General features: G+C 32.8%; 1 protein-coding gene and 1 non-coding gene across 2 annotated transcripts in view; both read right to left on the bottom strand.

Annotated features, from left to right (window-relative positions):
• LOC122635907 overlaps positions 1-23,529 on the bottom strand; it is a 116,722-nt gene that overhangs the window by 41,233 nt on the left and 51,960 nt on the right. The gene's annotated exons all lie outside the window — the stretch shown is intronic.
• On the bottom strand, positions 8,302-8,373 carry Trnah-gug. Its single transcript has one exon. It is a non-coding gene; the product is annotated as a tRNA-His (tRNA).

Consider the following 23,529-nt stretch of genomic DNA (forward strand, 5'->3'; position numbering starts at 1 on the left):
AAAAAAAAAGAAAAAAAGAGAAAGATAGAGAGAAAATAAAGTAGAACGGATTTTACGCAGCGTACGCTTCATTGCGTTGGAACGTCGATATTATCAAACCTGTTAATTATCCCAATGAATATTCCTATTTTATATTATAATTACCCTTTATTACACCCAATTATCTCCTCACAATGTTATACTGTTACAATTAATATTTCCTATAAAAAAAAGAGAAAGAACAAAAAAAAAAAATGTTCTTACATGCATTCGCTACTATTATCGTATTATAAACAAAATCGAAACGCGAAGTAGTAAACTTTGTAAACATCAAATATCCCTAAACTCTTTGGTATTTCATTAACGTTAAAAGTGAATATATTGCAGATGAAGAAAAAAAAAAAAAGAATTCTTTGACGAGTTAATAGTTTTTCCTTGAACGCTCCTTTATTAAATCTTTTTTCCCCTCTTGAAACTGTCCTGTTCGCTTCATTACGTTGGAATGTTGATATTATCGAACCTGTTAATTATTTCCGATAAATAATCTTATTTTATATTATAAATATATACTCATACAATGTTATAACGTTACAATGTTATAATTTTCTTCAATGGGGAAAAAGAAAAAAATTTTTTTACTGTCCGTTCGCTGTCACATATTATTAAAAGAAAAATTTTCAATATTCTTAAATTGGCTGGTACACCATTGATCGTTGGTTAAAAGTGAAATATTATATAAAGGGAACAAAAGTAATAATGATAAAAAATAATAATACGAACAAGTAATACAAAATAATAATAAAGTGGGATAATAATAAACAATCACAGTACGATTAATATTTCACATAAAAAGAAAAAAAAAAAATAATACGATTAACATCTCTAAGGAAAAACAAATTTTTTCTTCTGAATATTAATTTATTGTCACGTTTATAAAAAATAAAATCATAACACGAATTAACAAATTTCTTAAACACGAAACGTCTCTAAGCTATATCATTGATATAGAAAGTGAGTATATTACAAAAACAAAAAATAATACGAGTAATTAAAAATTATAATGCAATTAATATTTTTTATAAAAAAAAAAAGAAGAAAAAGATTTATTTTTTAATACTCATTCGCTGACGCATATAACATATCACTAAATTTTTTAAACATCAAAAATCCCTGAACTCTTTGATATCTTCTCGACATTAAAAACGAAAATGCTATAAAACAAAAAAAATATATATACATATATTACGTAAAAAAAAAAAAATATATATATATATACGTAACATTTCTTTTCTGCGGCACATTACAAAAAAAATAAAATAAAATGTAGAATAAATTTCTTAAACCTGAAATATCTCTAATCTCTCTATCGTCCCATCGATGATAGACATTAAAAAGAAATATATAACAAAACAAAATAAAATTTATAATTACAACTAATATCTCTCTATTATAAAAGAAAGAAAATCTTATTTACCATCCATTCGCTGCCATAAATATATGCCGCAGGAAAAAAAGAGAATAGAGAAAAGAAAAGATTTAACCGCGAATTAGTAAATTTTTCAAACCTCAAATATTCCTAAACTCTTTCTGGTATCCCACCTCTGGCATTAAAAGCGAATATATTATATAGAGAAAGAAAGAAAGGAAGAAAGAAGAAAAAGAAAAAAAACTTTAGACAGGTTAATAGTTTTCCCTTTGGACGTTTCTTTATACTAAACCTTTCTCCTTCGGCATCCTACTCCCTCCAGTCTTAAGAAATTGTCCGTTCGATTTAAATCGATAAGAATCCAGGACGAGACGAGGACGAAGACGAAAACGAAGATGAAGACGAAGATGAAGATGAAGATGAAGAAGATGAAAAAATAGAAGAAATAGAAGAAAAAGAAGAAGAAAATGATGAGGATGAAAAGAAGAAGAAGAAGAAGTAATAGTAATACTAGTAATAGTAGTAGTGTAGTAGTAGTAGTAGTAGTAGTAGTAGTAGTAGTAGTAGTAGTAGTAGTAGTAGTAGTAGTAGAAGAAGAAGAAGAAGAAGAAGAAGAAATATTAACAGAAGAAGAAGTAATAGTAGTAGTAGTAGTAGTAGTAGTAGTAGTAGAAGAAGAGATAGTAATAGAAGAAGAAGAAGAAGAAGAAGAAGAAAAGATAGTAATAGAAGAAGAAAAAAAATGAAGAAATAATAGTAGTAACAGCAACAGCAACAGTAGCAGTAGCAGCAGTAGTAATAATAGTAATAGTAATAGTAGTAGTCGTAGTAATAGTAATAGTTGTAGTAGTAGTAGTAGTAGTAGTAGTAGTAGTAGTAGTAGTAGTAGTAGTAGAAGAAGAAGAAGAGAAATCCTTTCTCGTGATCCCTTGGGAGAGAAGAAAAAAAAGCTCTCACGAGGATATTCTCTCTGGACGTTAGGCAGGAACGAAGGAGTGCCGCCTCGAAGGAAGAAATGAATCTTTTACGCACCATCGCCGTGCACGCATCCGGTTCTTCCAGATTCTCCGGCGGGTGGTGCGTGACGTCTAACTCCTAGACCATATAACGAGCGAATAAAGGAGCGAAGCCAGGAGGTAAAGATGGAGGGAGGAAGGGTGAGGAAGGGTGAGGAAGGGTGAGGAAGGGAGGGAGAGAGATAGGTAGACGGGGAAGGGGAAGAAAAGAAGGGGATAACGCGTATTATCCTTCCTCTCGACTCTCGATCCTCTACCTACACGTAAGTTTAGATCGCAAACTCTTCGCACGTTTCCCGTTTTTTTTTTCTTTTCTATTTTCTTTTTTTTTCCTTTCTTTCTCTTTCTTTTTTCTATCCTTTTTTTTCTCTTTAATTTTTCTTTCTACTTACTCCCCTCCTCCTCCTCCTCCTCCTCCTCCTCCTCCTCCTCCTCCTCCTCCTCCTCCTCCTCCTCCTCCTCCTCCTCCTCCTCCTCCTCCTCCTTTTCTTCCTGTTCATCGTTTCTTCCGTTGTGTCAGTAGTGCGATTTTCTTTTTCTTTTTTCTGTTTTTTTCTTTCTCTTGACATACTAATTGTTCGATTAGATAACGATTAATCGAAGCGTCGGGATATCGCGCAATGTCATTTATTTGAACCAAATCTATTTGTAAAGTGAAAGTAAAGTTTTTTTTTTTTTTTTATATCGGGAGGTTTCTTCGTTTTTTCCTCTTTTTTTCTTCTCTCCTTCTTTAATTAATCTCGTCCCTTTCCAACTTTTTGTTTTCTCGTTTTATCCGAAATTTTATACATACATACATACATACATACATACATACATACATACATACATACATACATACATACATACATACATATATATATATGTCTGCAAATTATTACATACGAACTATAAATTATAATACAAGTTCCAGATCGTATAATTATTCTCTTTTCTCATACGCGATAACAAATTGGATTTTGGATATTCAACTTTATCGTTCTTTTTCTATTATCTTTCTCTGTCTTCTTCTTTTTATCTTTCCGTCGAAATATAAGATAAACAAAAAGAAAAAAAGAAAGGGAATAAAAGAAGAAGAAGAAGAAGAAGAAGAAGAAGAAGAAGAAGAAAAAGAAAAGAAAAAAAAACAGAACGGAAAAAAAGACAGAAAAAAAAGGGGGGCAAAAAAACATTTACCAGACAACAGCGAGACGATTAAAATAATTGTGATAAACTAACTATCCCACCTACCGACACTATCCAATTAAGAGAATGTCCTTTCTGATTAAATTGGTGACGAGGAGGTGGGAAGGTGGTTGAGGTAGCAGGGCAATGAAGAGAGGACAGGGCGTATAAGAGGGACAGAGAAAACAGGGAGGAAGGGGAGGGAGAAAGGGGCAGTTAAAAATTGATCGTCTCATAAATACGATCGTGCGGCTTGTAAACCATCGACGTAACCTCTATCCGGATGTTGTGTATCGGCGTACGTGAGATAAATTATTCCGAGTAGATCGACTGACTGACTGGCTAACTATCTCTCTCTTTCCTTCTCTATCTTTCTCTCTTTCTCTCTCTATCTCTCTATCTCTCTCTTTTATCTCTTTATGGTGGGTTATGGCAAACCGTAAGGGACACAACTTAACGGGCCGTTAATCACCGTTTAATCGATCACGAACGTTTAAAACTAAACGCGGTTTCTAAACGCGATATTAAAACGATAATATTTAATTCGTATGTTTTTCAACATAATCGATCTTCTTTCGAAAATCGAACATTTTTCTTTAACTATTTTATTCTCCTTTTCTCACCCACTGTCAATCATCCCCCATAACACAAAAAATAAAAAAATCTTTTTCTTTCTTCTCTTTCTTTTTTTTTTTTTTTGTTTCTCGTAAAAATGAAAGGAACGAGTAGGGAGGAATAACGTTTTTTATCTTATCAAGAATGTGAGGAGAGTGTGTAAGTACTTTACTTACTTGGTCGTTTCTTAACGTTGAAACAAATCGACGAAATGATCTTACACGACATGACAGAACGTACGAACGTCTCGTATTTCTCGTATTTCTCGTATTTCTCTCTCTTTCTATTCATTCTCTTACACTCTCTATATCTCTTTATATATCTGTTTCTCTTTCTATCTCTCTCTCTCTTTCTCTAAACATATATATATATATATATATATATATATGTCTTTCTCTCTATTTCTCTTTCTCTCTTTCTTCTTTTCATACAATGATTTCATCTCCCAACGAGATGCTTCCTCGTTACACAGCCTTGGCCAAAACCTCGCAAATTTAACGTCGAGAAATATTCTGAATGTATGCAATCAGCGAATAAATGCGACGAATATTTCTACGCTCACCCTTCTTTCATTTTTTCTTTCTTTCTTTCTTTCTTTCTTTCTCTCTCTTTTTTTTTCCTTTGTCTCAAGAACACGTCAACATACTCCAATCTTGGCCTTGGGTCTTTTTCTCTTTCTTTCTTTCGTTCTTTCTTTTTTTTTATTTTTATTTTTATTTTTTTATTTTCTTTTATCTTTATTTCAACGGTTTATCAACCTCGATAATCTATACTCGATATTTATTTTAATTACGTACTCGAACTGCTTATGTTACTCCACGTTAATTCTGAATTTTAATGCACAACGTGGGCTTTACAAACTTCGTCTCCTTTTGATTGCGAATTTTATTCCCAATTTAATTTTACAATACCCTTTTTATTTCCTCGTATTTTCTAAACTCCGTCGCTTTCTATTTGGAATTTAATTTCCGATTTAATTTTACAATACCTTTCTATTTCTTGTATTTTCTAAACACCGTCGATCTCTACTTTGAATTTCATTTCTAATTTAATTTAACAATACCTTTCTATTTCCTGTATTTTCTAAACTCCATCCCTTTTCCTCTTTGAAATTCACTTCTAATTTAATTTTACAATACGCTTCCATTTCCTGTATTTTCTAAACCCTTTCCTTTACTTCCTCGAATTTCATTTCTAATTTAATTTTACAATACGCTTCTATTTTCGAGATAACATTTTCGAAGATATCGCAACGAAAATGAAATTCACAATGCATTTTGCAAATATATAAATACATACTTGCAACATGCGTTCGATAAAATACGTTATAATTTGCATTCATTTAGAAAGAAAAAAAAAAAAAAAAGAGAAGAAACAAAAAAATCGTCCTTCGTATGCTCAGTGTTACAAAAATGAAAACAACAGAACAGAAAAAGGAAGAGAAAAGAATAAAAGGAATAAGAAGGAAAGAAGAAAAAAAGAAGAAAAAAAGCAAATAAAAAAAAAAAAAAATCGACGATTACGTTCGGCTCACGATGCACAATCATGCATTTAGCACGATATTGGTTAATCCGAAGTATGGAACGAAAATCCGTAGGATAAAATGAATCGATTAAATAAAATTATAACATTCTCTCGAAAGTCGAGTTATGTACATTGGTAGTTACGTGCGATCGCTTATCTCCATTTCGTTCCATCTCGTTATAGATATCGCGTTATCGACGAGCATTGAAAGATGGCGCGAGTACGTTCGCAATAAAGCGACGAACAACGGTTGCAGCAGCGACTTCGTAAATTATTACCAATTAGAACGGTTTTGCGTTCACGCTCTCTCCGTAAGCTCAATGCACCGGCTACCAAAATTTATAGTCGATGATAAAGCTATACAGAAAGATGCGAGGAGAGGAGAGAGGGAATGAGAAGATGAGGGAAGGGATGAGAGGGTTATACACGCTTGTTTTCCGCGTGCACGGTTAAGAAGGATGGCTTAACAAGCAACACCGGTTTAAGGCACGCGAGCTAATAAATCCGCCCTCGAATCGAATCGCTTTTGGTACACCATGTTCAACCATTTTGTATCTTTTTTAAGAAAAACATACCGAGACTGAGATTTTATGGTCTGAACGACAACCATTATGAATATGAATATGAATATGATGAGGATGATGATGATCATGATGATGATGATGATGATGATGATGATGATGATGATGATGATGATGATGATGATGATGATGATGATGATGATAATTTTACGTAGATCGTTTTAACATTTTCGTTTGCTATTATGTTATATTACGTTTGCGTAATAGTGTTTGATATAAATTAAAAAAATAAAAAACAAAGAAAAATTACATTATTTGTTTGCGACAGTACCGATGTCATTGGTTTATTATGGCCAATAAATTAATATTGAAAGTTTTAATCAATGACTAAAGAACATAATCGATTATTCGACCATTATAAATTTTGTTTAATCTTTTTTCACTAATTTTTCTTGTTTCCTTTTTCTTCCTTTTCTTTACTTTTTGTTTCTTTTTTCCTTTTACTCCCAATGTAAATTCGTTTCAACTTAATCAACTAGGCCACGTGAGATCAGTTTAAAATTAACTCGAAATATTTCACACGTGAAATCACAGTACCAACGTCTCTTAACGCATTATTTCGCTATCGTTTTTAACAAGTAGGGGAGTAAAGGGTTAGAGCGATGAAGAGAAGAGAAAGGAAGGGATATTCAGTCGGGCGTTAATTTACAATCAACCTGAACCCATCATGTACGACCTTATTGTACGCGACGTTTTGAACGAAACGAAAAGAAGACACAAAAAAAAAATAATAATAAATAAGTAAAAACAAAAGAAGAAAAAAAGAAAAAAGAGAAAAAGACAAAAGAAAGGAATAATGAAAGACTCTTCTGAAAAAATAAGTTGCGGACTGAAAGGAGAAACGGCTTCTCGACTTTCCCTTCGATAGGATCGAAAACGGGCTTCGAGGAGATAATAACCGTGTTAGTTACAGGCCAACGCAATCAAAGCGATGGACCGGCGCCAAGCAATACGCGTTCTTTGAATTCGTGATCGAGCCATTGCTCGAACGTCGTCGAAACGTGCGAAAACGAACGCATTAACTCCCTCCACGCTCAATTACTTACATATTTCTTATCTGTTATCGCTTTTAACTATAACGAAATGATTATAACCGTGAAATACGGTATGGAGAACGATCCTGTTCGGTTTAACTAATATTCGAACTTTCAATGTCGCGATAATCTTAATTGAGATAAAACGTCTTGAGAATAATTGAGAAAAGAAAAAAAAAAGAAATAGAGAGAGAGAGAGAGAGAGAGAGAGAGAGAAAGAGAGAGAAAGAAGAAGGAGAAACTCAAAAAAATTCGTTGACTTTTTTCTTCTTTTCTTTCTTTCATTTTCCTTTTTCTTTTCTTTTTTTTTTTTTTTTTATAGGTATAAAATGAAACAACAAAGGCGAACGTACGTATTAACGAGGGACGTTGTTAATTGATTTTTCTTTCTTCTTGCTTTTTTTCTTTTTCTTTTTCCTTTATATATATATATATATATATATATATATATATATATATATAAATGATATTTCATTCCGTGTAATTTTCAATATTCTTTTTCGTGATTAATAGAGAAATTCTCAAGCAATTTTCTTAAGTGGGAAGTTGATCGATTGTTTTTCAATCTTGCAATTATTTTAGAAAAACGATATAGATAGAAGTAGATGTAGATATAGAAAAAGAGAGAAAGAAAAGGGAAAAAAAAGAAAAAGAAAAAGAAAAAGAAAAAAAAAAAAGAAACAAAGAAAACGAAAAGGGAATCGTGCGTAAAAAAAATTGTGGGAGGGCGACGAATTGATAATAAACCCTAATAATAGTAATATTAAAAAACTAGAAAATAGAAAAAAAAAAACAAAGAGAAAAAAATAAACCTCCACTAAAAACACCGTCGCACAATTGCTTTTTATATATCTCTTAACGAGCGAATTTTAGACAATGAATAATAATGTCTTTCGCTCGAAAGAGAAATTATTAGAGCAAAGGCAACACAACACGCTCTCTAGCAGAGTGTTATAGCATTTTGCCGTGACCAGGATTCGAACCTGGGTTACTACGGCCACAACGTAGGGTCCTAACCACTAGACGATCACGGCTGTGAGAGGAGTTGGGAAAGATCGATGAATCGTCGATCATGTGAAAGTAGAGTTTCCGATCGAGCGTGACCAATGATCAAGAAGATAAACGATATTGGATACATTGTATACGTATATAAACATTGTATATGTATGATATTAAATACATTATATATATATACATATATATATATATATCTTTCTCTGTCTCTTTTTAATCTTATATTAATTTAGATTGAAATCTTCTCATATATGTATTCCACGATATATTTCTTACTTAGATTATTTTTCCTTTTTTTATCACTTGTATTTTTTTATTTTTCTTTTCTTATTCAAAATTTCTCATGCGTTAAATTGATATATATATATATATATATATATATATATATATTTCTTTTTTTCGAATTAATAAAGATCGATTTTTATAATAGATATATATAATAAGTAATAAGTAATAAGATGTAAGACAGGATCGAAATAAAAAAAAAAAAAAGGAAAATGACAAAAAAGAAAATGAAAAAAACAAGAAGGAACGAGCTTAAAAGAAGAACGCGTGCGTCTGGCACATCCCACCTCCTCCCTCTCTCATTCTTCACCATTCGATTACTCGCCCATCGTTCGTCCGTGCAAATATTTCTCTTTGGGAGATTATTATTTTTTTCTCTTGGTACTAGCCCTCGTGAATAGTTATCCAAAGGTGATTATTTCAAAGAATAATGGAGAACAACGTTCTTCCGTAAATATTGTGAAGCGAAACACACGTTTTCGGCAGATTTGCGACGTGAGTACCGTGAACTATCATCTTCGTTCTATACGCATACGTGCACACGCGTGTGCATATATGCATACGTGTGTGTCTGTACGTGTGAATACGTGGGTATGCATGTATACAAGTAATTTAGACACGTTTAAATAAGTACGTGTGCGTGTTCATGTCTGTAAGTAATTTAGACGCATAAATAAGTGCGTGTGCGTGTCTGTAAGTAATTCCGACGCTTAAACGAATGCCACGTGTGTACGTATATGTGCGTGTAAATAAGTAAGTAAATAAGTAAGTAAGTAAGTAAGTAAGTAAATAAGTAAGTAAGACGAGTCTACGAGATTTGTTAGAACTGTCGTGTAAGTTTAAGATTGAAAAAAAGAAAAAGTATCTTAAATTCTGGTTGGAATGAGAATGGCGCGTGACGATCACCGATCGTGTCCTTTGCTCGTTTCGAAAGAAACCGACGACGCCCCGTAGAGGAAAGAAGGAGAAGAAAAAAGAGAAAAAGAAAGAAAATGAAGAAAGAAAAAGGAAAGAGAAATCGAGAGAGAGAGAGAGAGAGAGAGAGAGAGAGAGAGAGAGAGAGAGAGAGAGAGATTGCTTGAAATATCGTGGATAGGAGCTTACGAGAGGAAAGACGTAAGTGCTACGTATATGTGTACGTATATGTATGTACGTGTGTATGTGTATAGGTATGTGAATGCGTGTATGTGTGCACGAGGATTCGAGAATAGACCACAGAGTCGTTTTCTTAACCGCTACCACCTTCTTCGATTCGTCAGTTTCGTCTTCGTAAGCCTTTGAGAATCTCTTCCGCCTTCTTCTCTCTCTCCCTCTCTCTTTCTCTCTTTCTCTCTCTTTTTATTTTTCTTTTTCTGTTTCTCTATCTCTCTCTTTCTCTCTCACTCTCTCTCTCTCTCTCTCTCTCTCTCTCTCTCTCTCTCTGTTTCAGTCTCTCTATGTCTATGCCTATCTTTTTCCGTCTTCTATTTATTCTTTCTACGTTTTATTATAATATAAAACCAGAAGGTGATGATAAAAAAAGATAAAAAAAGAAAAAGAAAGAAAAAGAAGAAAGAAACTTCATAGTTTTAACTTTTTTATTTATAAAGGATATCCACTAAGAATATATTCACACTTTATATTATTGATGTACTATCAATAACGATAAATAATCACTTAAGTATATAACTCGAATATTTTAAATAGAAAAATTGTATATATATATATATATATATATTTATTTATACACACACACATACTTGTTTAGTATGTGTCTAGAATATGCGACTAAAGAAATTTGTAGCTTTAATCCCTTTTAACCCAAGGGACGGACGGATTCAAGTAGCGGAAGAGATGCTCCGATGTCTTAAAAAATGAACGGCAGAAAAACATAGAGAAAAAGAGATAGAGAAAGACACAGACAGACAGACAGAGAAACAGAGAAACAGAGAAACAGAGAGACGGAGAGACAGAGATAAAAAGGAACGCGTGTTTTCACGCACGTGCCATTTACACGCACATATACATATACATCCATCACATACATATACCTCATATAGACACCATACAACATATACATAACCATACATACATACATACATACCTAACTACGTAACTAAGTATTAAACTGCATCCATTCATACATATATACTTGCATGCATCCATGCATAACACATACATAACATACATAACATACATACGCATGCACACACATTTATATATAAAACGAAGAAATGAAAGAAGCAGAGGGAAGTTGTATGAAGAAAAAGAGAAAGAGAGAAAGAGAAAAAGAAAGACGCGTTCCTTCTGCTAGCGCAGGACTCAACGCAAAGGCAAACGCCGCGCGCACGTGGTGTTATTATATTTTGTTGGCCGTACCAGATGCCAGGTCCTTGCCGCCACTGGTTACTTTTCTCCTCTGCCTTCATATTCCGGCGTGCGTTATATTTTTGGAGGCTGTAAGTTCTCTCTCTTTCTCTCTCTCCTTCTCTCTCTCTCTCTCTCTCTCTCTCTCTCTCTCTCTCTCATTTTCTCTCTTTCTCTCTCTTTCTATCTTTCGCACGCGTGTGCTAGCACCTCCGAAAAAAAAGTCTCGCGAGGGTGAAGTTTCTATGAGATGAAGAAGGGGACGAGAACACGCCGATATGATAATAAGCTGACTGCCTACGACGAAATGTATCGTTAGGTCGGGCCCATCTTGTTTATTTTTATATCTACGCTCGATTAATATATATATATATATATGTATATATATATATATGTATGTATGTATATGTAGATGAATGGATAATACGTCTATAATGTCTTAAATCAAAGGATGATATCGATAAATAGTCGATATCGGCAATATGTACATTAATGTATATATGTAAATAATACGAGTTTTGTATTATTAGTTTTAATTATAATACGATAATATATTTTGTTTTTAATAGTAACAGTAATTGTAATGATACAATATTTCCTCTCTCCCTTCGTAATCTTATTTCCAACTTGTAACGCGTGATTATTCTTCTTTCATCTTTTTTTCTTCATCCCTTTCGACGAAACTAATGCGAAACTTTTCATTTTCCTTTCTATTTAAACACAAACAAACGCATTGTATTATAATACGTAAAACTTCGTACGTACGATAACGCGTTAATTATCAATTTTTATTTTTAATCTGATAATTTTGTTTTCTTTTCAATAATAACAATGACCTATATGTATCATACGAAACTATATAATAAATGCATACGCGATAACGTAATTATTTTTATGAATAGTATCTAATTATTTCTAACTTCGTTACAAATACACACACACACACACACACACACACACACACACACACACACACACACACACACACACATATATGTCTGAAAAAAACGAAAGAATTTTTCTATTAATATATTTCTATGTATATACGAAAGATATTTCGAAATTTTTGAATATTCTTAAATCACCTTGTTTCACAAGTTAAATCCACTCTCGTATCTTTTGATAGCTGCTGCTGCTGCTGCTGCTGCTGCTGCTGCCTACTCCCTTTCTCTCCCCCCTCTCTCTCTCTCTTACTCTTGGTGACGACCACAAGTGCCACTTTTAAACGAGGCCGATGCGCCGTGAGAGGCGAAAAATCGAGTACAGCGACTAATTTTCAAGCACGAATAACCCGCATGCATGCCCGCTCGGCCCGCAACCTCACATAGCAAGAGATAGGATCTCTAAACGGCCTTTATATATATATATATATATATATATATATATATATATATGTATATAATATACATATAAAGAGTGAGAAAGAAAGAGATATTCAAATAGATTAACCCCACCCCCTTCCCTCCCCTATCCCTCCTTTTTCAATTATACTAAGCTCGTTCCCCATTTGCGAATCCTCTCGTTGACCTATTCAAAAACCGATTCTTTCGTATTCGTGTTGCCTACTCGAATTAACAATAGGATTTCACTGTTCGTAGAAAAGCTACGAGTAAAGTCATTGACCCCCGTGTTTGAAAAATTTCTCTATCCTTCTCTCTCTCTCTCTCTCTCTCTCTCTCTCTTTATATATATATATTTCTCTTTCTTTCTCTCTCTCTCTTTATCTCTCTTTACGTATTGGGTAGACGACAGTAGAACGACGATCATTATGTTAACTGGCAATCACGGTAATGCTGCTGTCATCAGAGAGTTGGTACTCGGCAATAACTATAATGCAGTAGTTCATTGTGACTACTCCCGCCTAATATCTCTGCATTAGATTCACGAGTTTTCATTGACAACTACCGGGGTAGTAGTAGGTAGGAGTAGGGGGTAGAAGTATAAAGGGGGATTGAGGTGAGGTGAGGTGAGATGAGTTGGGACGTAAGAGTTAGGTGAGTAAGAAAAGAGTGACAAGCACGTTCTTCGTTTTACAATCTTCTATAAGCTAACCTTACGTGTCCTCTCGTTTATCTCGAATGATTTTATTTTTTTTCTTCTTCTTCCTTTTTTTTTTTTTCTTGCAAAAGGGTTGTGTAGAAGAAGACGGAAGATGGGTAGCAGGTTTGTTCGACTTTCGAAGAGCAAGTACGCGATTGCGTTTAATTACGAACGACTCTTGTTGTTAGAGAAAAGACTTAAGACATCATGATCGTACTACGTAGAACCGTTTCTCTTGTTGGCTAAGAAAAATACAGTTAGCGAGGCACGCATAGCATAGACGATAGCTCTACTGTACTCGTGACAACGCTGGTTAATTACTCCATGACTATTTCTTACCAATGGACAAGAACTCTCTTTCTCTTTCTCTCTATTTTTCTTTCTCTTTCTCTTTCTCTATTTCTTTCTCTTTCTCTTTCTCTTACGAACAAGTGCGCTCACGCACGATTATTTTCTATCCCCCTAATGGCAAGCTCGATCGTCGTTCGAAATTCTTTGTGCGTATTGTACCACATACCAGGCTCGTGCTCCCTTTAAAATCTAACGCGTGAGAGTTAGAGACAGATGCAACGTATAGTTACAACTATCTTGTCTCTATGATGTACATACGATATATATATATATATATATATATATATATATGTCGTTCTTATTTATTCAAAGATTCAAAAATTATGAAAAATATAAAACGAGAGATATAAGAACAAAAGATAAAAATGTTCGGCAAAGAAAACGTAAAAAATGTTCGTCTAAAAATATCCCATCGAAAAGTGACCATCGGAAAAATGTCGGTCAGAAATTGTGTCGTCAAGAAAATGATAAATGTCTACTAAAAGTGTTCGCTAAAAACTAAGTCGTTCAAAAGTTTGTCGTAGAAAAGTTGAAATCTTGATTCCTTTTCTTTTTTTTTTTTCTTTTCTTTTTCTTTTTCTTTCTTTCTTTTTTTTTTTTTTTTTTTTGTAGAATTCGTTCGACGAAGTAAAATCGAGGAACTTTTGTAAAATGCGAAAGATAGACGATAGATACATGTTTTCCATAATAAGAAAATGAAAATTGATAGACGAGTAGACATTTTCGAATTATTTACTGTTATGTTTATATTGACAGATCAGTGTCATAACCTGTTACGTTCACTATCATTTTTCTAACGGCAACAATAACGGCAGTTATATCGAGTACACTAGTATCGTAATACGAATGTAACACTATTGCAAATCCCGTTAGCTTCTATTCTTATATATAGTAATCTTTTTTCATCTTTTGCTTTTATCGATATCTATTATTATTATTTCATTTTATTTATGTTTTTATTATTTTTTTTTTTTTTTACTATTTGTAATCTCTTTTTATTTTTTATTTTTATTTTTATTTCTTTCGTTTCAAATATACACTTTTTAAAGAGATTTTAAAGAAGTCGTGATAATTTCGACTGATTATTTGAAAAAAAAAAAAAAGAAAAGAAAAGAAAAAAAAAAAAAGCACGAAGAAACCAATTTTAATGAACGTAAACCGATTTGAGAAATGTACGACGATGTATTTCCTCGAAGTTTATACATACGCATAAACATTATCGTTTTATTAACAATAATTTTTCATCACGTCAGCTGATTAAAATTTGCATCGGGATTAAATAAACACGATCAATAAACTAGAAAACATTGAATATTTTGTTTTATATCGACCAATGAAAAAGTCACATATCTAAATACTAACTTTTCATTCGTTAGTAAATAATAAATTAACGATAGGAAAAATACAAAGTACGACAATTTAATTCTCATTATCAATTTACGAACGAGAGAAATCGATCGATCGACTTCGATATTCTGACTTACGGATAATTACATTCTCTTGGAGAGCTTACAATATTTTTCCTAATCGACCAAAAAAAAAAAAAAAAGAAAAAAAAAAACTCGTTAAGATAAAATTTGTAACAAGTATAAATTTCCTCGCGAAATTCTGCTAAATCTGCTAAATCTTATTATATTTTCATAGCTTGAAAATATTTCTTTACGACTACGTAATTGAAAACGTCGTTCTTCGTAAACGTTCCTGAAGATCGTTCAATATAAAATCATCGTGTTTCTGTATCAACACAATCTCCGGTTGATATTCATTAAACGCTTTTTTCCCGACCTTCTTTATAACCATTACCTCCTTCATCTTTTCCTTAACTTCCTCCTCCTTCTTCTACTTTATTTTTTTTTTTTTTTTTACTTCACTTCAATCATCTCCTTTATTCCCTTTTTTTCTTGTAATCTTCTTCTACTTCACCTCCTTCAGCGCCAATTTTTTTTTCTTCATATTTTTCACTTTCTTCTTTTCTTACTTCACCTCCATTTTCTTTTCCTTCATTTCCTTCTTTTTCCTCTTACCTTCCTTCATCTCTTTCTTCTTTTCTTCCTTCGACTCCTTCACCTCCTTTTTCCCTTACTTCACCTCCATTACCTCTTTCACTTTCTTCTTTTTCTTCTTTATCATCTCCTCCTTCACCTCCTTCATTTACTTCACCTCCTTCTTCCTCTTTTTTCTCCTTCATCTTTTTCTTCTTCATATTCTCCTTCACCTCCTTCTCCTCCTCCTCCTCCTCCTCCTTCACGTATTTTGCATTTGCTTTACGATCTCCCGGCGTTCTTATACACAATAAAAAGTTATATTTAATCTTATGCTACCGGACTGAGAAAGAGAAAGAGAGTAAAAGAAAGAGAGAGACAGAGAGAGAGAGAGAGAGAGAGAGAGAGAGAGAGAGAGAGAGACAGAAAGAGAAGGAACGATAGTGATGGGAGGGGTGAAGAGAAAGAGAGAGAGAGAGAAACTCTTTACGATTTCTACTGGCCATTCGATACGAAGCTTTACGAGGAGATCTCTGCGAGGAGTCCTTTGGTTTATTCTCATATCTGTCGCCACACGAAAGATTCTAACTAATCTCTTTCTCTCTCTTTTTCTCTTTCTATCTATTTCTCTCTCTCTCTCTCTCTCTCTCTCTCTCTCTCTCTCTTTTTCTCTCTCTTTTTCTATTTTTTTTTTTTGGTTTTTTCTTGTCTTTGAAGTCAAATATCAGTAATGAGAGTAACGTTCTACGTTTTTCTTATTTCGCATTATATTATCTATTTCAGTTTTTTGTAGGTTTCTTCTCTTTTTGTTTTTGTCTTTTTCTTTTACTTTCTTTTTTTAGAAATTAATAATGCAACTGCTTGGAAATCGTACAACATATTTCTCTGTCACTCTCACTCTCGCTCTCACTCTCACTCTCACTCTCGTTTTATCTCTCTATATTTCTCTTTCTTTCGATTTCTTTCTCTATCTCTATCTCTATTATATGTTAGGATTTATTTGAAATATTTATTGAGCCTTTACTTTTATTATTTCGTTATGTTTTAATTTATAACGCAGTTTGTAATATGTAAGTAGTATGTAATGAAATTGTAATGTTATTATAATATATATTTATAGTATATAGTAATATTTGTATTATATGATACCATATATATATATATATATATATATATATATATATATACACACATATACAGTGTCCCACAAACTGGAATAAGCTGTAAATTTAAATAATTAAACAAAAATTTAGCTACGATAACTTCAACACACACACACATATCTAGACACGAATAAAATTGATTCTGTCTTTATCTCTTTCTCTGTCTACCGTTTCCTTGTAATTTTCTTTTATTTACCGCAACGTCGTTGCCGCCGATGACGATGGCAGCAATGACAGTAGTAGTGTTGGTGACGGTGATGGTGGTGGTTGTGGTGATGGTGGTGATGATGATAGTGGTAGTAATGGTGGTAGTGATGGTGATGGTGATGGTGGTGGTGGTGATGGCGGCGGCGGCGTCGTCCCGTCTAAACGAAAACGACGTAGAGGAATATCCCCATTGGTGGTTCTGTTATCTCTAAAACACCAGCGCTCTGAGCGAAATAATGTGTCGCGAGTGGCCTCTAACAACCGGTTAAGCCATTATAATACTCGGCCTCTATAAGGACAAGACAACACTCGATATCTATAGTCAAACTTCTCATTCTTCCTTTACCTTTGGGATCGAATTCGCGTACCTTTCCCTTTCCAGTTGGATTCACACCGCACGAGTCCACTCTTTCGAAACCCTTTTGTGAGTCGAATACGCGACGATAACGAGGCCGACGTTTCGCCAATGTATTTAGGTACCTTACTCTTTCCACCCCGCCCATGTCACCCCATCCCAATTCACCCGTCGTTCCCGTATTCCCCATTCCTTCTCTAATCGACCAGGTTATTTATAGCCAACGATATATGTTTTTATAAATACGAGAGACACGATTTCTCTAGGATATATGTGTATATTTATATATATTCTTCTGATGAATATGTATGTATGTATGTATGTATGTATGTATGTATGTATATAGATTGATATTCTTATAATGAATATTTATGTATATGCATACATACATATATACGTACATATATATATATATATATATATATATATATATATATATATATCTTAATGATGAATTATTCAGTTAAACCGAACAATTCTCATTTGAGTGATTAGTAACGATAAGATTAAACGATAGGATCAATCATAACGATGATATAATTAACGATTTTCCTATGTTCGAAACGGAGAGAATAATTTGTAGATAAATAGATATTATGTAAATATATGTTTTAATATGACGCTCGCTGACTTTTATCGTTCACCGAAAATAATTTTCTATGACTTGCAAAATTTTCTTCTATGAATGATCAACGATTAATTACTGATCATAAATTTTGATTAATAATAATAATTATTATTATTCATAACAGAAACTTATAAACAATTATTGATATATAAACAATTATAGATATAATAATCATACAATAGATACAAACAATTAATTAACTCCATAAAAATAATGATATTAAGAAATAATCAATCGTCTTCGTTTAGTTTTAAGATAAAAATCAAATTGACGTTTATACCATCATCCCCTTATAATTGACAAACGTATCATACCTATCATACCTATATACATACGTACGTTCGTTGAAATATAATTTCGCAAGAAGAAAAACTGTGATATCACAAGTATAAATAATTCCTTGAAAATTGTTGTTACCTCCATTTACTTCGAAAATAAAAAATAATAAAAATAAATAAGAACGACGTCGTATCGTTGTCACCAATGTAATGGTTTGTACGTACCTGTGTGCGTATTTTGAGAAATAAAAAAAAAAATTAAAAAGAAAAAAATAAAAGGAAAAATAATTCGCAAATAAACAGATACATACGTGTTGCGTACACAACAAACACACACACACACCTACAGATTACTTATGAAACTGTTATTACTAAATCAACAACTTTTACGATATTACAAACATTGACAATAATTTTTACGATAATCGTTCCGTTTCGTTTCATTTCATTTTCCTTTTTATCTTTTTATTTCTTTTAAGGGTAACATTCGACATAGGAGGACCACCTAGAAAGATTCGAGATGGTCTCTTTTAACTACGTATGTATCTATCTATCTATATATACATATATGTATGTATGTATATATACATATGCATGTATGCATGTATGACCAATTCGATGTTTGGTGGGCTTATACGAAATCTCTCGGGTCGATAGCTCGTGAACAAAGCAGGATTATATGTACACACACACATACACACACATATATATATATACACACTACACACACATAGATCGATCTCAGTAATAAATTACTAACTTTATGGGTGATACCGTATAGCTCGTGTAAAATGCGAATCGTCGTCGTTGATCCACCCACACACAATCGAACGCCCTCGTGTTACACCGAGCGCGTGCTTGTGCTCGCGCGCACCAAAACTTTTCTTTTTATTTATTTCATTCACAGTGACTTAGCACACGCCCATCTTAACTCTTTGGATCCTTCTTCCATCTCTTTCTCTCTCTCATTCGTTCTTCGTTTTCTATCTCTCTCTCTCTCTCTCTCTCTCTCTCTCTCTTTCTTTCTCGTTATCTCTTTCTCTTTCTTTTTCTCTTTCTCTCTCTCTCTCTCTCTCTCTCTCTCTCTCTCTCTCTCTCTCTCTCTCTTTTTCTGGTTTTCTCTCGTTCTATTTTCTTTTTTCTTTTTTTTTTCTCTTTACTTCTCTTTCTACACTCCGCACCTTCAGGAGATACCGGAATTAACGAATTTCTCGCAGCTGGCTCTTGCCAAAGGACGTAACGAGCCGTCTTGGATGCTTCGGCTGTTGCTGCTGCTGCTGCTACTCTTTTCGTCAAGAAAAAGGAGAAAGAAAAAGAAGAAAAGGAAAAAGAAAGTGAAGAAATATCGTTACCTACACTTTCGTGCGTACATATGTACGTACTTACGTGTAATGCGAGACGTGGTGTAAACAAAAATAGCTTACATACGGGTAGATATATTCCAAGGACAAGTGATCTGGTAGTCGATAAACGTCAGTTCGCTGTAGGTCTTTTATTTATAATTTTATATATATATATATATATACACATATATATGTATGTATGTATATGTTGTAAGATATAGGTTTACAACAGAATATTTTAGAAAGAGAATAAAAGAAATAGAGAGTGTATAAGATTGTTCAATAGAATTAAAATACTTCTTAAAGATTTCTTATCTATCACACACTATATATATACATATAGATAATATAATTTTTACATTAAGTTCGATGTCTTATTCTGGAAGTAATTTGCATTAATTTGATATTAAATATCTCACATGGTATCTTACCATGCAATTAGTTTTAAATTGAACGCCAAGAGTACTCTCTCAAACTAGTGATTAATGTATTCATCAGATATCATTTCGTTATTGTTAAACGGTGTAAGCAGAACTCGTAGAGAAAAAGATAAAAAAAGAAGAGAGAGAGAGAGAGAGAGAGAGAGAGAGAGAGAGAGAGAGAGAGAGAGAGAGAGAGAGAGAGAGAGAGAGAGAGGAAAAAAATCCTGAAGAAGAAGAAGGAGAAACAAAAATAGAAAAAAAAAGAAATAAGCAAAAAAAACATATTATTGTATTATCACATAATAGAGTTGGTAGTAATGTGTAAATGTCGAGTCATGCTCGACGAAAGACGGTAAGATTTTTAATCTAATATCAACCAATTTATAATATTAACAATTAAGAGATTTTTTTTCAAATGTAAGATTCCTATTAACAAGTTTGAAAAAACGAAGGAAACAATTTGATTAAATCATTTTATTTTATTTTAATTTCTTTTTTTTTCTAATCTATCCATCTCTCTCTCTCTCTCTCTCTCTCTCTCTCTCTCTCTCTCTCTCTCTCTCTTTCTTATTTTTTCTTTATTTCTTTATTTATTTATTTCTTCTTTTTAATCTGTCTATCTCTCTCATTTTTTGTTTTTTTGTTGTTCTCTTTCTTTTTTTTTTTGTTTGTTTCATCAACTCTCCGACAGAGCGAATACGAGTCGGTCTTCAGTTTCTAAAGTTATTCTAACATTGGAATAATAGATCGTAAGATACTCGGTTAAGTGTATTGCGTGCGGATATTAAACGAGCGAAATCGGCGTAAGGTGTTCGATCTTATATCGATCTAGGAATAATAAACTATACTGTATAATATTAACGATTAAAATAATTGTCGATTATTTTATTCATTCACGGAAGAAGGAAACCATTTCAACAAATTTTCGTATCGATTCAAACGAATCTTTTTTCTTCTATCTTTCTTTCTTTCTTCCTTTCCTGTATTTCTATTTTTAGTTTTATTTTATTAACGCACCAACTATAACATTAGCCTTCGGTTTCAAAAATTATTCCAACACATTACGAGGATATTCGATTCTCGATTAGATATATAATATACGAATATTAAACGAAGTAAATCAACGTAAGACGTATGATCTTATATCGATCACGTTCATAATTGATATATAATATTAACGATTTAAAAAAATTCTTCGAACTATGAAATTATCCTTCGTGAAAAAAGGAAACGATCATTCAGATTCTCCTATCAGATATCTCCCTCTCCTTCTCTCTCTCTCTCTCTCTCTCTCTCTCTCTCTCTCTCTCTCTCTCTCTCTCTCTCTCTCTCTCTCTCTCTCTCTCTTAATTTCCCCTTTTTATTTCTCATCGACTCTCCGACCAAGCGAGAATCCGACTATAACGTTGGCCTTCAGTTTCTAAAGTTATTCTAACACGCGAATAGGTTATTCGATTCTCGGTTAGGCACGTTACGGGTGTTAAACGAGCGAATCGGTTTTAGCTATCGGTAGTGGCGCATCTGTTAAGAACAAAGTAGACGTTACGAAGGGTAAGCACAACAGGCAACAACGATCGTGCAGCGATGCAAGCAAGCAAGCAAGCAAGCAAGCAAGCAAGCAAGCAAGCAAGCAAGCAAGCAAGCAAGCAAGCAAGTAAGCAAGTAAGCAAGTAAGCGAGTGAGCGAGCGAGCGAGCAAGTGAGCAAGCAAGTAAGCAAGCAAGCAAGCTAACGTAGACTGCATAAGCAATAGTGCTTATCCAAGGAGGGCCCGAGGTCATCGGTCGCGTCGTTCGCCGGAGAGAGCCGACTTCTCTGTTATTGCGATCTACTCTTCGGAGGAATTCGAAGATCGAACGAGAGGGTATCCACCGTTCTACGAATATATATATATATATATAAGTTTTACGGATATTTATATATATGTGTGTATATATATATATATATATGTATATGTATATAAATTGTTGAAGTAATTAACCCGTCCGGTTAATTAATTTTCCAATTAAGACTACTGTTCTTGGATATGTATAACTTACGATTCTATCCGAAAAATCAATCTTTAAAGATTAATATATAAGACGACGGTGACGCGCAGACCGTGAAAACTCGTAAAATTAAATTCGATTTACTTTCTATATATATATTTGTATGTGTATATATCAAGATATATATATATATGTATGTATGTATGCATGTATGTATGTATGTATATATGTATGTATATATATTATTATATCATCTTAAAGTGTTAGAAATAGAATATTAAGATATCATAAGTGTGGTTATATCGGATAACTGACTTATTAATTATATTCCATTTATCTGATATCTCGTATGAATTAATCAAAATAGATATTTATAATTCAATGGTAGACATTTAATTTATATTACATTTATATCCTTTATAACCTAATATACCAAGATATTAAAAGATACGAATTAAATTAATCCTTACTCTTATATATCGTGTAAGAAAGATATAGATATTAAATATTATTACTTTTATTCGACATTACCATCATTCATCATTTTTAACAAATGATTAACGATAGAATATTATCAATGATTTTTATCATTGTCGGACTTATCGTAGAATCCAAATATGTTTATACGTACATACATATATATATATATATATCTGCATACATACCTACATACATACATAAAAATATATATATTTATATATATACGTATAGTAATATGCATATATAAATCGAGATAAGGTCTGTATAACGTAACGCATTTTATGCGCTGCAATAGAAAATCGTTTTAGTCGCGGAGTTATGCTTCCGACGGTACATACAGCTCGTATAACGCGATTGGCCCCGAGAAGAGAGAACGAAACTACCAGGAATCACGCACGAATTGCATAAATTAAGAGGCACGCGCTGCATCATCATCATCATCATCATCATCATCTACTTCGTCGTAAGGTAGGTACATATGTACATATGCTACGTATGGACAGAGGAATATAAAATGATATATATATATATATATATATATATATATATGCAGATACACGTATTTATATACAGGGTGTATCGTTTAAAACAGGTCATCTAAATGATTACAACTCATAATTATTTTCATAATCGCAATGAACAATTTTTTTTCTTTCCTTATTTCTTTTTCTACTTTTTAACGTACTACGTATAGTATAAGCTGAAGAATCTATCGCAAGAAAGAAATTCTTTTTATAATTTTATTTGTTTTTTTTTTCTTTTTAATATATATATGTGTGTGTGTGTGTGTGTGTGTGTGTGTGTGTGTTCGTCTTGATTTTGCCCTTTTTTAATATCATCCATGAGAAAAATGATACTTGTGTACAATATATGAGAAAGAAAAATGTTTTCTTGTGTCTTTCGAAATCATTCGAGTCAGGTGCGTAAGAAAAAAATTTTTTTATTGTTATAAATAAAGGATGAGTTATGTAAATATTAAATGAAACACTCTGTACATATATATATATATATATATATGTATATGTATGTATATGTATATGTACATGCGTACGTGCTTAGGTATCCATGCACTTTACGCATGGATAATAGGACTTTAGACTAGGATAAAAAAGAAGGTTGGTGATAATTAAAGCGAACATTAACCTACCCCTCTTTCCATAACAACCCTTTTTTTGTTTCCTTTTTTTTTTCCTTATTCGTCTTTTATCCAAATAAGGTTACGAATACGTAATTTGAATTCAACGCAAATTTTTCTTTCAGCACGAGGGGCACTGAAATATATTCATAGAGAAGGAACAGAATAAAAAAA

The sequence above is a fragment of the Vespula pensylvanica genome, chromosome 20 (genome assembly GCF_014466175.1).
Source record: "Vespula pensylvanica isolate Volc-1 chromosome 20, ASM1446617v1, whole genome shotgun sequence".
In the NCBI taxonomy this organism is placed as follows: Eukaryota; Metazoa; Arthropoda; class Insecta; order Hymenoptera; family Vespidae; genus Vespula; species Vespula pensylvanica.